Source organism: Mytilus trossulus, chromosome 9 (assembly GCF_036588685.1).
Source record: "Mytilus trossulus isolate FHL-02 chromosome 9, PNRI_Mtr1.1.1.hap1, whole genome shotgun sequence".
NCBI classification, from domain to species: domain Eukaryota; kingdom Metazoa; phylum Mollusca; class Bivalvia; order Mytilida; family Mytilidae; genus Mytilus; species Mytilus trossulus.
In genome coordinates, this window is record NC_086381.1 from 8480812 (window position 1) to 8498978 (window position 18167).

The window sequence follows — 18167 nt, forward strand, 5'->3', positions numbered from 1 at the left end:
TTGCAGAATATCAAATGGAAACATACATTTTTTTCCCAATTATCCCTCGGAATACTTTAATTTGTAATGATTATTCTGATTAATATAATTATTGCAACCATTTAGTTATATTTCCAATAAACAAATTAATCTAGCTTTCCATCACTAATTTTCGTTTAATTTCTGAAAATGCCAGAAAACATAAAACACTCATTTTAAGTGAAGTAATGCACAGCATACAGCTATCAGTTTGTTCGCTATGAGATTCAATGAATTTGCCCAAAAGTTTATTTTTATGTGCGTAATTTACATCAAATCAACAAAATTTAATATGTAATAAGTCATATTTGCGTTTAGTTATTATTTTCCGCTAAGGAAGACATTTTGCTACAGTCATTGCACAATTTTATATTTAATTTATCTCGTAGAGTAAGCAGACAAGTTTTTATTTGTGGTCGCGCTTGAAAACAAATCTCTGAAAGAGAAGTTTATAAATCTTTCTTATATAACTCCAAAGATTGAATTAGACCATGTGGAAAATTATAGAAGTCAATTGAAACGGAACTTGACAAGCAATGTATTTTTGCAATTAGAACAACACATAGATGTGTCTGAGTGTATGCTTATGGCATCGCTGCTCATTAAATAACAAACTGTGTCGACCATTAAAAGTGGTATTACTACATTTAACTGTAGGTTCACCAATGAATGTTGCTTTTTATAAAATAAAATGCATTTGATATGGCACTTTCAGTGATATATGATGTTTATAAAATTTGTGTTGACTTGTTGTCATTAATTTCAAAACAAACCGTTGTAAGAACTTGCATCACGTTTTGTGGCAGTTAGGATGTAAACGTTCAAGGACATTCAAGAACAAATTCTTTCAATCTGTGAACATGACTTTTGAACAGCGGTATACCACTATTGCCTCTATTAGACATGTTCACTATAAGCCTATACCGAAGCCGAAACCGATACCGAAACCGATACCGATATCAAAAAGAAGAATGAGGTGAATTGTAAATGTTTATAACGTTTATTTAACTCATCCGTTTGAAATTTGAGGATGGGTTCAATTCACCAATTCACTTAAATACACCAAAGCAAGAAATATACAATTTAAGATGTTGATACAATTGATTTATGAAGTACATAAAGCTGGATTGTCATAAGGTTAACTGAACATAGTTCTACAACAGGTGCAATATCGTTCCGACTATGTCTATTAAGAGTGGAAAGGGATTAATATTATACGTTGCAAAACTTGTTTCCCAATCCACTATAAATAAATATGTTTAAACTAAAAACTAAACTATTAAGAGAACTTACTATTTTATAAATTTTCATTCGTTTTATATAAAGTTCTACATAAACTCTTCTTCACGATTTTTTCATTGACAAATTTGCGTTTATTTTGGGTTTTGAATTATGATTGCGTAGCCGTCTCACAGTATAATAGTGTTGCAATAGGATGTTCACATGAATAAATATAATTTCAAAGTGAGTAACAATCACCGGGAAACTGTAAAATATCGTGTGGACCGATTGCATTCATCAATCTCTAAGTCATCGCGTCATTATTGTGACCTAGAAAACTATATTTCATTTCCTGTGTCCCTTATTATCTTTAATTAATTATCTTTGCACCAAAACATCAATTGAAGCATCTTTCAGATTTTCGTCTGACATTTGATGGAACAGTGTTGAGCGACGTTTCTTGTGTGAAAAAATCTGGGAATGTACTTTGATAAAACCATCAGTATGGAACATCAAGCCAGTGCGATCACTAAGGCCTGTTTTTACCAAATTCGGAATATTGGTAGAATTCGATCTCTTATTTCTGTTGAAGCCTGTAAAACACTAGTATGCTCCCTAGTAACATCAAGGCTGGACTATGGCAATGCATTGTTGTACGGTACTAACACCAACATTATCAGTAAATTGCAGCGGGTACAAAACACAGCAGCACGTTTGATAACACGAAAAAGGAAATTTGACTCAATTACACCTGTTTTAATTTCGTTACACTGGCTACCCATACATTACCGTTGCCAATACAAACTTATTTTATATGTGTACAAAGCACAGCATGGCAAGGCTCCGAGTTACCTTCAAAATTTAATTACGCCATACAAGCCAAGTAGATCCCTCAGGTCGGAAAATAGTATGCTCCTTCATCCTCCAAATGACGTTCGAACGAAAAGCTACGGTGAGAGGCGTTTTAACAAGGCTGCGCCTACACTCTGGAACAATTTGCCACCGTCTTTACGGAGTGTAAATTCCTTAGATGTTTTTAAAAAGCAACTCAAGACTCATTTATTTCGGACTGCTTTTAAGGATTTCTTGTAGTTTTTATATACTTTTAATTGACTGCATTAGTTTTAGACAGTTTTATATATTTTAGAGTACATGCATTTTTATTTCTTTTATAAGTATCTTATAAATTTTTATTTGCTTGTTTAATTCTTTTAAGATAGTGCTTTGTAATCTATGATTTATGTATTTTTGTATTTTATATATTTTTTAATGTGAAGCGCTTAGAGTAATTTTTGTCATTATATAATGCGCTCTATAAATATTGTATTTATTATTATGACTTGTGTATGAAAAAAGTAAAATCACAAAAATATAGCGTATCCGACGATGTCCATAATGAAAACATGCCTGATTTTTTGGTTGGACGATTTATTTTATGGGATTATCCATGTATAAATCCAACTGCTTCTTTCAATTCTGGCCAATCACTCTTCGTAGATTCCCATTCTGTAGCTGAAGGCTATGTTATTATTGATCGGAAAGCTCAATGAACAATGGACCATTTTTCATGGATAGTTTTATGAAATAAACTTACAATTACCAATAACAAAAAGATAATAAGCAATACTTTGGAAAATATAAAAGGCTGCTGTAAATAGTATATCCATCACAAATGAGTAAAAGTCAGTTTTTAATTTCTTGATAACAATTAAAATTTTGAAGTAATTCAGGATGATTATTGAGGAACCTAGCACATGAATAGGGACAATCAAATTGAAAAACAAAAACAAATTGAAATGGTGAGAGAAAACATAAAAATGTATAACAAACTGTAGAAAGTAATTTTGCCGAAAGCACTCTACCCTCTTCTGATACAGATTAACAGTAGTTATGCAATTGTACTGATATAAAAATGTTTGCCTACATAATTATTTGTTTTCGTTCATTTGTAAATTAAAGGTTTTCTTTATATATATTTGAAGCGAAATTGTACATATTGTAGAACTATGTACAATTTTTTTCTTCAACGAATCTTGTTTCATTATTAATGTACATCATTAATAAAATTATATCCAAATCTTAATTATAGATTACTTGCTTTCGAATATTTTAATTCCCGTTGAGTTCAACTTTGCTTTTTATAGACACATATTAATTGTTGAATTGATGTTATACTCCATCTAGTGTATTCAATTTTTTTCAAACAATAAAATGAAATAAAAGGATTGAGTAAATCAACATTATAAACATTTAGCATTTATCTTACTACTATATTTGGTTACGGTTTCGGTATCAGTTATGATAAACATGTATATTATTAACTCTGTCAGCATTGTTAATGCGGTAAGTTGGATCTTGATTAATCAAAAGGGACGAATAAAGGAATGCACGTATAAGAATTTCTTTCTTGGATTTTTTTGGATATTTGAAAGTTTTTGTATTAAACTTGACTTTTGTCATGACGTTTCATATATGTTTTTTTTTCTATCAGAAGATTGATTAAAAGTTCACCAGTCAATGGTTTTGACGTATTTTTCTAAATGTACTTTATAGTTAAATGGAGTTCGAAAAATTAATGTAACATGTGTAAGTTGAAAGAGGATAAATCATATCTTAACTTGGCATTATTTATACTAAGATCTAAATCAATTATTTTCATAGAGGCAAAACCTTGAAGGTGAAAACTGTTTCAACTGGAAATACAACTTTAAAACTTGGTGAATACTGTACAATTGGAAATACAACTTTAAAATGTTGATCGATTCAGTAGAGGATTATGCCAGGCAATAGGCTAAACGCGAGAAGGAAGAAGTAGACACTCTTTCCAAATGAATTTAGACAGTGAGGTCGTTGATACAAATCAGAATTAAGAAACTATCAATGCCCATGCTACATCTATCTTTAAAGACCCAAATATTGCAAAACACCTATCCTACCTCCATGACAAATATGTTGTTGTCCCCGCAGATAAAGCCCCAAAACAACATCGTTTTTGTGTGTAAAACTCATTACATTAACTGCTTGATAAACGAATAAGTTATTGGCAATTCACTTGGAAACTCAACATACACCCTCACGACACTTACCAAAGAGGAAATCCTGGATATAGGTATGTTCTATGTTCTTTTGGAATTAAATCCAAAGATGAAAGACTGGATCTTCCATCACTGTATTGGATACCTTAACTACATAAGTGTCCTTACAAACAACGGTTTATTTCTGGGTCTTCCAAGTGCTCCACGAAACCTCTTTCTAAATTATTAACATCTATTTTATCAGCAATCAAAGACGGGCTTCAAAGTTATTGTGAAACTGCCTATTCTAGAGATGGTGTGAATCAGATGTGGATACTTAAAAATTCCAAAGATCTTTTAGAGTACATACTATCTTACTCTCTTTCATCTTGTAACAGTATTAAAACATTTGATTTGTCTACTCTTCACACAAGTATTCCACATTCCGAACAAATGCCAAATTGAAAAAGTTGGTATTGCTTTGCTTCATCAAAAAGCATGGCCAAAGAATATACAAGTATCTTGTCTAAGGGAGGGATAAATCCTACTTTGTAAAGGATCACTCTGATTCAAAGAAAAAAAATCTCTGAAACTGATATTATCAAGATGATTGATTTCTTGATTGATAACATATTAGTTACGTTCGGAGGACGTGTTTTTCAACAGACTGTCGGCTTTCAAATGGGAACAAACTGTGCCCCTCTACTTGCCGACGTGTTTCTTTATTATTATTAGGCGGACTTCATGCAGGAACTTCTTAGGAAAAAAGATAAGAAGTAAGCAATATCCTTTAACTCTACTTTCCGCTATATAGATAATGTTCTTTCACTAAATAATTCAAAATTTCGTGACTATGTGGAACGCATCTATCCCATAAAACTACAGATAAAGTATACTACAGATACAGTTAAGTCTGCCTCATATATTGACCTACATATAGAAATTGACAATGAGGGTCGATTGAAAACAAAACTTTACGACAAAAGAGATGATTTCAGCTTTCTAATTGTGAACTTTCCATTTTTAAGTAGCAACATTCCAGCAGCACCTACATACGGGGTATATATCTCCCAATTGATACGATATTCCCTGTGCTTGCATTTCCTATCATGATTTTCGTGATAGAGGGTCACAAGGAAGCTATTAAACCAAGAGTTCCAAATGAGGAAGTTGATTATTCCTTCGTTAATTTTACGGACGTCATCACGAATTGGTTGACCGTTATGGAATAACCGTTTCACAAATGATATCGGATATGTTCCTTACGTCGTCAATACAACTCCCCTCCATTTCGTGAATATGACCTACCGAATTAAGACTATTTACCGGATTTTTTTTATCACATAAGCAACACGACGGATGCCACATGTGGAGCATGATCGGCTTACCCTTCCGGAGCACCTGAGATCACCCCTAGTTTTTGGTGGGGTTCGTGTTGTTTATTGTTTAGTTTTCAATGTTGTGGCATGTGTACTATTACTATTGTTTGATTGTTTGTCTTTTTCATTTTTAGTCATGGCGTTGTCAGTTAATTTTAGATTTATGAGTTTGACTGTTCCTTTGAATTATGATTTGAAATTAAAGAAGTAATTTATTTTTCTGATTTTTTAAGAGTTACCACTCCAACTCCCCAAAAAGAAGAAATGATGCGCAGAAGTATGTACATCAATACTTTTAAACAGCATAAATGAATGTCTTGGGTTATTTCGTAACGTCATGGCGTTGAAATTGGTTTTTCAATTTACATATACAATTTGGGTTTTTGGAAGGTTTGTTTAATATTGTTTGTGTTCCTATATATTTTCGTTCGAGATTCCATTCACAATTATAGTTAAAATTACTAGTAGAATATATTTAATATTTGTGTAGACGTCTTCATAATCAGAGTGTTTTTCGATAGTTTTTAAACTTATTTAAATTGCCGTTTTCATTTTGTTGTTGCCTTTTTTGGTTTTCTTTTACATTATGATGTCAATAAGTTGCTACGTTTCTCTTTAATCATATACAAAAAGACACATGTATTGTTAAATGAAATCTCAATTAAGAATATGGACTGGACCGAGATAGCTCTTATGTCGAACAGCCTTTTTATGGATTGACTATGCCGTGAAAAATCCAAATCGCCATTCATATATATCACTTAAATATTCACTTGCTTTGCGGATGGCGCCATAATAAACAGAAAGATCAAAATGTTTCCGACCTAGTCTAGATGTATGCAATATGAAAAATATAGTTTAATTCCGAGAAATGCGTGTTGATTAATCGCTTTTGGTCACAGCAGTTTGTTCTTTTCATATTTCAACGTCAAGGGCATGGTATACATGCTAAAACTGCATGTCGGTGTAAATGTACAGCCAATTGTTGTCCTATGAAACATTTCCCCTCCAGACAATTATACATGTATGTGTCAATAGTTTGAAACTTTTGGACTTTTGTCTCGTTAAAGGAAGATAATCTAAAGTTACATTTTTGAATACGGGGACAATCTTTCATGGATGACGCGTCATGAAATTTTGTCTCTTAAAAAGGAAGTTATCAAAAATTACTTTTGACAACGATATAATTGAAGTGATTTATCTTATTAATAATAGTAATGAACATCTATTAAAATGATTGCCAGTATTTAGTTTTATTTAATAGTATAATATGATTCAATTAACATATTTGACTTTCATGATCTAAACATGCAAATTTGAAATTCGCTTAACATAAAATATATGTTTGTTTGTTATATAAAATACTTCATGCTGCATTCTAAAGTACTAAACATGAGAATTTTTTGATGCGGCATATTTTACTGCTACCAATAGTTTTGACATGTTTACCAACGATGTCTTTGTTTTGTTCACACATTGTTGTCAATAAATTAAAATTTTATCATTCATACAAGTGAGAGGTTTAACTAGTTATACAACAAGGTGTTATTCACCATTTTCTACTCAAGAAAATGCCTGTACCAAAAAAAGGCAACAGTAGTATACCGCTGTTCAAAACTCGTAAATCCATGGACAAAAACAAAATCGGGGTAACAAACTAAAACTGAGGGATACGCAATAAACATAAGAGGAGAACAACGACACAACATAAAAATGTAACACACACAGAAACGGACTAAGCATTAGACAAAATCCGATGAGAATAACAAATATAATATCAAAACCAAACACACGAATTTGGGATAGAACAGTACCGTGACACGTCTGATAGTAATGTGAATCTACACTCAAACACAAGAGAAAACAAACGACACAACGGAAAAACAACGTTAAAATGTAACACACACAGAAAAGTCAGGGATAAGAACATAGTTACCATGTGATGTTTTTTAGCTTTTGATTTTGATATTTGGTTGGGGACTTTCCAATTTGAATTTTCCTCGGCGTTCGGATTCTTTTGTGATTTTACCTTTTTAAAATCATTCTATACACTAAATATTGAAACTTATAGAAAAAAAAAGTTATGGCCTCCATAACTTTTTTTTATTAAGCGTTCGAATATTTTTCATCTAAATAAATTCATCATAAATAATTGTCTTTTAAACGTAGAAAATGGAGAATAATCATAATCATAATAATTTTTGTTTTTAAAACGTTAAATTGAGTATAACCCTTAAACAAATACTTGTATACTGTATAATTAAACCAGAAAATATAAAGCGTACATAGGTAAAAGCATTCGTACATAACATGCATAAGACAATGGTACATTATTTTATAAGTTTTCTCGGAGTTCGTAATTTTTGTTATTTTAGTTTTTACACCCATAATTTTCATGAACAATATGCAAGAGATTTCAGAGGAGTATATTTGAATTGGCATTAATACAGATGCAGGATCAGTTGATGACGCAACATATCATATATTCATGTATCTAGAGGGTGCAACAAATCTAGTTTAAGAATCAATACGAGAACACCTTGGTAAATTGTGGGTCTGTGACCTATTATTAGAAAATAATCACGCTTTTATCTAACAAACCCTCAGTCTAAATTCACTGCCCTTAAACCTAATGAACCAACGTTACAGAATACAGAATCTTCTGAAATTTTGGACTAGTTCTGAACATGACTATTAAATTCGTCACAGTGCGTTGATCAACCAACAATCAACAACCAAACTAACAGACCAACTATAAGTGGTGTTACATCTTTAAAAGGTTACACAGATTTTTTTTTTTACAAAGAATTTCGCTCAAGCTGGTGCTAGGGGCCCTCGTAAACTTGCAGTGAGGTGAGAGTTTTTTTCTCCGTGTTAAAGGTCTCAGTGCGACTTGAAGAACAACAATAAAAGCACTGTTTCTTAGCTATTTGTTTGTGTGTTTTTGCTGTGAATGAACTGGTTTTGTGTCATGGATTGATACCAATATAGTTTTCTCGATTAAAGCCTTGTTGTTGTCAAAGTTGAAACAATCACTTGTTTTTTAAACATAAATCTATGTGGTAATGGAAATGGATCATACACAATCGGATCATACACAATTCGTGTTACATAGTTATAAAATATCCACAGCAGTTCAATTGACATGACGAATATAAACGAAAAACATATTGATACAAAATGATCAACAATCGGATGACATGACATTTTCACAGAATAATAAGAGTCGAGGCATGTTTATGTGTCTTCGATGACTCTTTCTTCAAAAGTCCTTACTCGTTCTTATAATTCTAATTAATTTGTATAAGTGATATGTAGTAAGTAGACAATTTCTCAATATTAGTTATTATGGGATAAAGAACTGGTATTTTTTTTGATTTCCCAAACGTATCGCTTCTAAGAAAGAGGTTTTATTCATATGTTGATGAATTATCAAGAGTTTTTTTTACTGAGAACGACTTGATATGATTAAGCTTTTTCTAGCTGCATTTTCTATAAAGCATTTAAAGAGAAGTACGCCAACGGGACATTATAAATATACCTATAGAAAACCCGTCATGAAAATTGTCAGTATAAGAAAACAGTTCTACTTGATATCTAATTAATCGCCTAACCGCAAATTGAGAGGTAATTTTATTGAATTTAATGACGGGTACGCCTTTAAAAATAATCCATGGTACACTTCTCATTAGATGACTTATTTATTTTGTTTGTTACGTGGTTCGATTTTAAGGTCTTATTTTTAACCAAACACGTTCATGACTGTATCATATAAAATCATTATATGTTGATTATGTATGAATATGTAATTGTTCATTAAGAGACGCGGAATCAACATCGCATTACTATTGGCAATATCCGGTTCTCTCTGTCGTGGGAGTTTGACGAAAGAGCGAATTATCATGTAAATTTCTGTTTGGATTTGTGTAGTAACGGACTAGATTATTGAGTAACGCTTTAAAAGAGTAAAAGTGGCATTAACTTTAAGTTAGTAAATTTGTTTATTTTATTAATGCTATAAAGATTGAAATTTTCTTACTTTTTGTGACATAAACTTTTGGAATAAAACTTTCATATAGAACCAGAAAATACAGATACTATTGAATTAGGTAAAGGTAAGTCGTATTTTACTTTCTAATCAAAATTGATATAGATGACAGTAAGTATATTTTTTGTTAGTTATTTTAAAAGTCAGATAACAAAAATATCAAACTCCGTTGAAAATTCAAAACAGAAGGTCCGCAGTCAAATGACAATATCAAAAGCTTAAACAACTCAAATGAATGAAAACAACTGTCATATTTCTGAACTATTAGAATATAAGCTATAATATTATTCCCTAAAATTTGATATTGCTGACTAAATAACGCAGATAAAACAGCAAATTAATCAGCTTTTTGAAACTGTTCTTTTTGTTTTTCTAAAAAAAAGGATATCAAAAGAATGTGTTTAAACCAAAATCAAACGAAGATACGTACTAAGCTAATTACTGCGCATAACAGAGTTGCATTTAATATTCAAATACATATTTGAATAAGAATCGCGATCGGACTATTGTTAACAATTGATTAGCCGTAGACACTATATTATTTGCAGTATTATATGCTTTTACAGCAATTAAAAACGAATACAAGGAAAGAATGACAGAAGGATTAAATAAATGAAGCTACGTATTCAGTTGCAAAAAAAAAAACATTACAAGTACAGTTACATATAAACTTAGAGTACAATCTTAAATATAGGATTCTAATAAGAGCTCTTATAGAGCTAGAAATTTTAGTATTCTTGTTATACTCTCGAAATGATAATTTAATTGATAAACTACGTATACAGTTTCATATATGAATATCTCATACTGATTTCTATATGGGTTAATCATATGATTTTAAGTCATAGCATAAATTTTGTTTTTTGAGTGTTGAATGGGAGGAGGATTTATTATTGGAGCTGTTGTTTGGCTTCAGAAATTTCTTATAATTAATATTCTTTAAACACTTTCAAAATGATATTTGTATTGATATAAGATAAGGAAAATATAATTTCAACGCTTCAAATTGGAAAGTATTTTGATCGCGCTGACTTCATAATCATGACGAAATTAACAAATTTAGAAATGTCAATGTTACCAAATATATGGCAACATTTTTGTAAATCAAGGCGTTACTTTATAGCTTGACCAAATTCAGCAGCTTTTGATTTGAGGTTATGAAACAAAATATATGTTTCTCATTATGTTGTAGCTCTTATTATTGATGTATATGACAATACTAGTAGCTTAAATTGTTACTTTTTGGGCAGTTATTTTTCGGCCTTTATTATGAAAGAAGTGTAAGCCCTCAAGACAAAGATATTTCTTACAGACAATGTATTAGACAGACTAATGCGGTTTCTTCGGAAATTTTTATCGAATCTCGTCCCCGTGTACTAGTTAAATCGAGACCATGTGAAATCTTTTATTTAGTACAACAACTGATAATAGCGTGTAAAATTGAGTTATTTCGAATCAGCTGGTCACGAACATTAAGATTACAGTGTTCCTTGATACGATAAATATGTATTTGTTAAAGTGGTACATTACAATACAGGGAGATAAGTCTGTAAAAATCAACTGAGCGTTGTAATCACGTTATATTGTAAAGGAAATATTGAGCTTCGCAATGATCACATATGAATTTGGTTAGTAGGTTTGTGTATATTCTAAACACACTGCTATTTTAGAGTTGTATAAATGCATTTCCCGTTCTGGTTTTCATTGAATATTATTTTTGAAAGGAAAGAAAACTCGGTGCAGAATCCTTACCATCGTACCATAGGATGTCATTGGTTATAATGTAATGATTTTTATTTTATTTTGAGAATGTGAGGCTCAAAACAGATATTGGCTAGTTTCTTTTTAATAAATTCACTACTGATACGGATGAAGAAAGTTTACAAAAAAAAAAAAAAAAATTAAAACAAAACTTTTGAATTTCATTTGCAGTGCTTTTTCTTTTAGATTTACCTTTACCATGAATATTAAGAGCCAAATATTTGAAAGCTTACAAGCTTTACGACTTGGAATACATGAAGTTTTAACACACAATGGTCAATGGATAGGATACGTTTTATATATCCTAAACAAATTCTTGCATACAGGGTTTTAAAAGTATATATTTGCATAAATGCATGTGATTGGCTATTTTAGGATAGACGGATTAAATATTTTATTTATCATTAATATTAAACATTAAAAAAGTGCAAATTAGTCTGCTTTAAGTTTTGCAAAATGAGTTATCATTTGTCTTGGTAATCATTTTAATTTATATTAAAAGAAAGATACTGAAAACAGCTACTAACATACAGATATTCAGTTGCCTAGAACAGCAATTCGCTTACCGCATGCTTACGATGTACACGTTCAGTAGAACACGCAAACATTTTTCAAAGTGCATCTCGCGTTTTGTTAAATAAAAAAATAGTTATTACTATCATGCCTAAAAGCACAAATTAAAACCAAATTTTCAGTCTGCCTACACTTCTGGAGCTCCTGTGATCAGTGCCGGTTCTTGTTTGGTTTCTTGTTCAGTCTTTGGATTCTGTATGTGGTGTATTTTGTATAGTGTTGTTTGTCTATAAGGTTATCGTTTTTGGTTGTTTTGTTCAATTGCATTTTCAGTTTATGTCTATTAGAGAGTTTGAAGTCGACTTAGTATCTTTCGCTTTCTTTTGCATTAGTGGATATACTTTTGTCATTCTTGTCTGATATTAGGTAAAGGCAAAAGTTACACCTTAAAAAAAATTATAGGTACATATATTTTAACTGTAAAATGCACTTTAATAAAGATCTTAATCAAATGTTTTCTTTATGAAAATAACCAATGTTAAATCTTTATAACACTATCACTTGGCAGATATAATGTCAACAATGCAATTTTTTTTAAATCTATTAATTAAATATAATTGAATAAATAATTACAAAATTATACACAACATAATATAGTATAAGGTATTAATTAATCAAAATGAATTATTTAACTTTCTAATTAAATATGACACCTGTCCATATAAATTACCCTTGGTATGCGAAAACATGACTGCTAGTTGCTGTTTATTACTTTGGCACTTCATATATTAAGTGATATCTACTCGCTAAGGAGTCTTTGCTATTAATTTTTTTTTAGTAAAACTCGCCTCTATATTTTCGTGAGAGGAATTACATTTTCGATATTCCACAAGAATATTTTGTAACCGTCAAGCGTCAATAGAAGTCTTTAAGATAGATGTTCTTAATTTAGTCATCAAAATATAATGCGTTTCTAGATTCTTTAACTTTCGTTGAATTGGTGACAATGGGAATTCCATCTAAAAACAACAAATCAAAAGTTTGAAATGAGTCATTTACAAAATGATCACTAAAAAGAAACCGAATTTCAAAATAATTTCGTTATTTTAGACAAATATTTTTTGCCGCGCTGTTATTTGATTATTATGAAAAATTAAACTGTGAATTTAAAGCGGACAACACAAATTCTACGAATCTGCAATTTTTCATAACGTCATCAACAAAACTGTACGGAAAACATCGTCAATGTCACAAGCAAGGCGTTTTACGGCCAGTGATTGCATAGAAAGTGTACGTTTATACGGTCAGTGCGTTTTGGTTGCAAAAATAGAACAGTTTCAGTATAAAAGATTTGTTAATAATAAAGCAACGTATGCGGAAGCAGTCAGTTGTAAAAACTATTAAAGAAAACCAATTTACAAATGTATAAATATAAAAAGCAAAAGTCAAAATTAGAATTCAGTTAGGTAATCTTCTTAATTGGTATAGAAATTGCAGCAAACAAATACTGGGTTATGCATTTATGATTCATAATTGGATATGAACGATTTATGTTTGTATTCAAATAGATATCAAGCAGTAAATTGACTCGAATAATTAAATTATTTGTCTATGTCATCGTCTATACTGTTACAACATTAATTTTGATGAAAAAAAAGGAATATAAGTCTGTATATGAATATTTGGTCATAGAACATTTACTAAAACAATATTACAATTGTCACTTGTTTAAAGAGCTGGCTTGTCATACTTGGGATTTTTTGTAAGATTTTCGGAATCCTCTGGTTTAATCCATTTGATGCCTTAAAAAATGCCCTTTGACGCCTATTTTTCTTTTTATAAATCTTTTGCATGTATAACGATAAGCCATTTGTAAAAGTCTTATTAAATTTGAATTATTTTTGAATAGTTTTTGAGAACTTTAACTTGTCAATGATAAAGCTATGATGAGTCAAGAGAGAATATTTTCCCGCCAAATTTCAATGGCTAATATCTCGAAAAACAAGCACATTGACCTATATATTGTTTGGCTCTTTTGAATCCATTACTTATCCCCTATCAAACTAGTGTTTTGAAAAGTTAATTACTTTGAAACAGAGAAGCGAACTCCCTTTATAAAAGAACATGAAAATATACAATATACGATTAGATTTTTCGTGATACTGATGGTTAATTCCTAAAACATTAGATATTGTATTTATCGTATAAATAAAGAAAAAACTGTTCCACTGCAATGTATTAAGATCAATTTGCATTTTGTTCGAAAGAAACAATTTTAATATCCTGGAAATAGGAGTTGGAAAATATAAAAAAAAACACAAAGTGAGTACAATTTTAAAAGGAAACTTCAAAAAGGGGGGGGGGGGGCGGGGAATTAAGGTGTAAGGGTCACAAAGACTAAAAAAAAACAGATTATCAAAAAAATAATTGATTGACTCAAATATGTTCCTACTAGTCGTCTAACACTTCTATGTCAAACCATAAATTACCCCAAGTCTAAGTTAAGGTTGTGAATAATCGAACAGTGGACATCAAAGACAAGTCACTAAAGCCAAGGTCCATAAGGAACAAACATTTAGTTATGACAGAGGAAAATCCTGACGAGATTTTTTGAGAGGAACGTATTTTAGTGCAACTATTATTTTAGCGACAACTTTTAGATTACCTTTTGGTTGGTAAATGAACATATTTCAGATCGTTCTATAATAATAATTCGTAACACTGAAAACCCATTTCCGGTCACTCATGTAAACGTAAAATAACGTATGCATAGAATATCCTCTACTTGCATTTTACGGTGAAGCCGGGGAGTGATTGAGATCAATCGTGTATTGCATTATGATAGGTTAATTATGAACGTTAATAGTACTGGTCATATAATTGTTGTGTCTGGTTTTAATTATTAATAAGTCATTTTACATTACAAAGGATTTTGGCCAACTTACTACATTGTTCATTGTAACAGCTTTGGTGTTTTGGTTGGAATATGACAGGTTACGAAATGGGTAAAAAGCTAATAGTTATCAAAAGTACCAGGCTATTTATTTAATCTGCCACACGCGCGTTTTGTCTACACAAGACTCATCAGTGACGCTCAAATCAAACTAATTAGAAAGTCAAAATTAGTACAAAGTTGAAAAGCATTGACGAACCACAACTCGAAAAATATTTTTTTATCTTTTGCTATTTTTTGTGTGACTGTGAACTTCGGTTAGTGTTATGTGTAAAACAGATGGAAGATATAGAAAGAAAGAGGTCGAAAATTCAATTAGATATTTTCTAAAGTCAAAGCTAAAAGTACTCTGATTTTCGTTATTCTGTATACTAGTATTCGAAAGTGACACACATTGGGAAAGTCCTTCAAGGAAATGATTATATACCGTTTTTATCTTTAATTTACTTATTAGCAACACCCTATTTATTTATTTTGCTAATCTGACGAAGTCTCAATAAAAAAAAGCATCTGCCTTTTTTTATCGCTGAACATGTACAAAATGTAATGTATAATTGTTAACATTCTCCTAACTTAGCCAGAAGTGAATGAGAAAAAATGATAAATCAAAAGTACAGTAAAAATGACCACAATTGTTACATTCGTTTTAAATATATTATAAACAGCCTACATGTGTAGAAGTAAATGAGAAAAAATAATGAATCAAACGTATTGATGTCCTAAACACAACCGCAATTGTCCATTAACCTACGTATTATATATTCAAGTCATGAAGTTCCCCGAGATATATTTGCTTTTGTTTCGTTGCCTACACAGTTCATGATATTGGTAATTACCCATAAACTTCCTTATTTTCACTTCAAACATGTCGGACATTTGAAAACTGAATTTCTAACGAAAAAAAGTTCAATCACAAAAAAACTGAACTCCGATTTAAAGCAACATGTGTCGTAACCTAGAATTTAATATGTTGTGTTCTAAGAATAATTGTATTTTTTGTTGACTATTACATATAAATTTAGCGGTTCTAAAAAGCGAATATTGTATAAATAGAGAAACTTGAATAAGTGATTACTTAATATTAACGACAACTTTGTTTTATCATGGTATCTATGTTTGCCTCCATTTTGCACGAAATCAACATTTACATTGTAAATTACTATTCCTTTATAGATTACACGTGTATTTCATAAGATATTATAGCATAATTAGGTCTGATGAAGCTTTTATATAGCCTCTCTTTGATATTTTCATCGTGATATATCAAGGTGTTTTAATGTAAAATTAGATTCAGGAGGTTAACTGTTTATATAATGAATGATACCATGAGAGTATCATAAAGGTTGATATTTAATGTCTAGGTATTATGACGTAATAATTATTTTGGTCTGAGCGTTACTGATGAGTCGTACATATATGTTGACGAAACGCGCGTCTGGCGTATTAAATTATTAATCTTATACCTTTGATAGTATGTACACAACTGGGTCGGTGTCACTGCCGGTCGAGGTTTCGTCCCCGGGAGTATCACCAGCCGAGTAGTCAGCACTTCGGTTTTGACATGAATATCAATTATATGGTAATTTTATAAATTTCCGGTTAACAAAAGTATGTTTTGTTTTTAAATACTAAGAATTTGCTTATTCCTGGAATAGATTAACTTAGCCGTATTTGGCACAATTTTGGTCAAATGTTGGTCCTCAATGCTCTTCAACTTTACTTTGGTTTGGCTTAATAACTATTTTGATCTGAGCGTCACTGATGAGTCTTATGTAGACGAAACGCGTGTCTTGCGTATACAAATTTTAATTCAGGTATCTTGAATAACTAAATGAATAGAAGCAAATGAATAAAATTACTGAATATGACGAATGGTAGAACAATGTGTGTGTGAAATGAAGGTACACGTACCTACATACAGTCAGATATGATTTTTGTAGAATCATAATCTATTGATATTTTAGGGGTAAAACCCGTTTATAAATATAACTACCAACAAAGCATTTAAGATAATCAAAATCTAGTTTTATGTGCACAGTAAGCAAAATTAGACTTGTCTTGATTTATGGAAACTTCATTAAACGATCGATGAGTTATACACGAAAATTGCATAATTTTGGATAACAATATTTTGTGTTCATTTAAGTGAATGTCTACTGAAAAATTAGTTGAAGTTTTGATTTATCTATAAATGCATTTTCCAGATAATGTGCTGAATTGGTCACATATACCTTATCTATAAAGATTTATTTATAAAGAATGAAAGTTTAAAATTGGATTGCTATGTTCGAGTTCAAATACCATAAACATATAAGCTTAATGTTTTGTTTAATTTTAAAATGTCTAGATGATGACTTAATCAAGATGTCTATACAATAATGGTGACTATATTTAATGTTTAAATTAAAACACCACAAACGAAACATTTTTTATCCCTTTTATTTGAAATGTTCTAGATGATTTGTTTAAATTTCATAACTTCTGTTATTCACTGTTGATTGCTTCTGTTTAAATTATTCATGAATTTTCAGATCAGTGCGACCTAACGTTTAACATATTGTATAGACCATTGAGTTGAATGTTGTCTTGTAGACATTCATTTGATGGTTTTGTCGTTGGATTGATGTCTCTTATTTTTCACAAAAGAAATTGCATGTAATTACAAGATATACAGTCGTCTATACCATAACACGTCTCCTTCCTTTTATCATTTCTTTTCAAGTCTTTCGTTACTTTTTATTTCTTGACATTTTTAGAACTAACCTGAGGAATTTTCATCTTCATCAATAGTTAAATAAAACACCACAGTAAGTTTGTTAAGTTCAAATACGTTTGTTTTTCTATATTATTCGAACGTCATTTGTCGCATGTGAAGGAGGATCTGCTGCCTCAGTATTTGTTTGTCTTTTCAGCGTGTTTCGTGTTTTCGCCATGATATTGTTAGTTTTTATATGACATTTTTAGCCAATCTTTTCTAATTTCAACATCATATATGAATTAAACGTTCAATATATCTCAATATCATCAAAATAATATTTTCACCCTGGAATAATTTTTAAAGTAGTGATATTTGAAAAAAAAAAAAAATCCATTTTAGGACTCAAGGGGTTTTTCACCAAAGACAGGCTAGTTTAGTTTACAGGACAAAACAAAATGCAGCTAACAATAATTGTTTAACCTAATTTTTTATTTTTGGTGGATAGTTATCTGAGCAATCAAACAAAATCTCATCTTCGTATACATTGTAGATAAAAGTTTTC

At 30.7% G+C, this 18167-nt stretch overlaps 1 long non-coding RNA gene across 2 annotated transcripts in view; it reads left to right on the plus strand.

The window, feature by feature from the left end:
• LOC134685062 (uncharacterized) overlaps nucleotides 1–18167 on the plus strand; it is an 84916-nt gene that overhangs the window by 48839 nt on the left and 17910 nt on the right. Inside the window, exon 1 of one of the 2 annotated variants that reach the window (XR_010101253.1) lies at nucleotides 9483–9747. The exons of the other annotated variant lie outside the window; for it this stretch is intronic. This is a non-coding gene — a long non-coding RNA (uncharacterized LOC134685062). Of the gene's footprint in view, nucleotides 1–9482; nucleotides 9748–18167 lie in introns of those variants that run through there. 2 annotated transcript variants of the gene reach the window in all.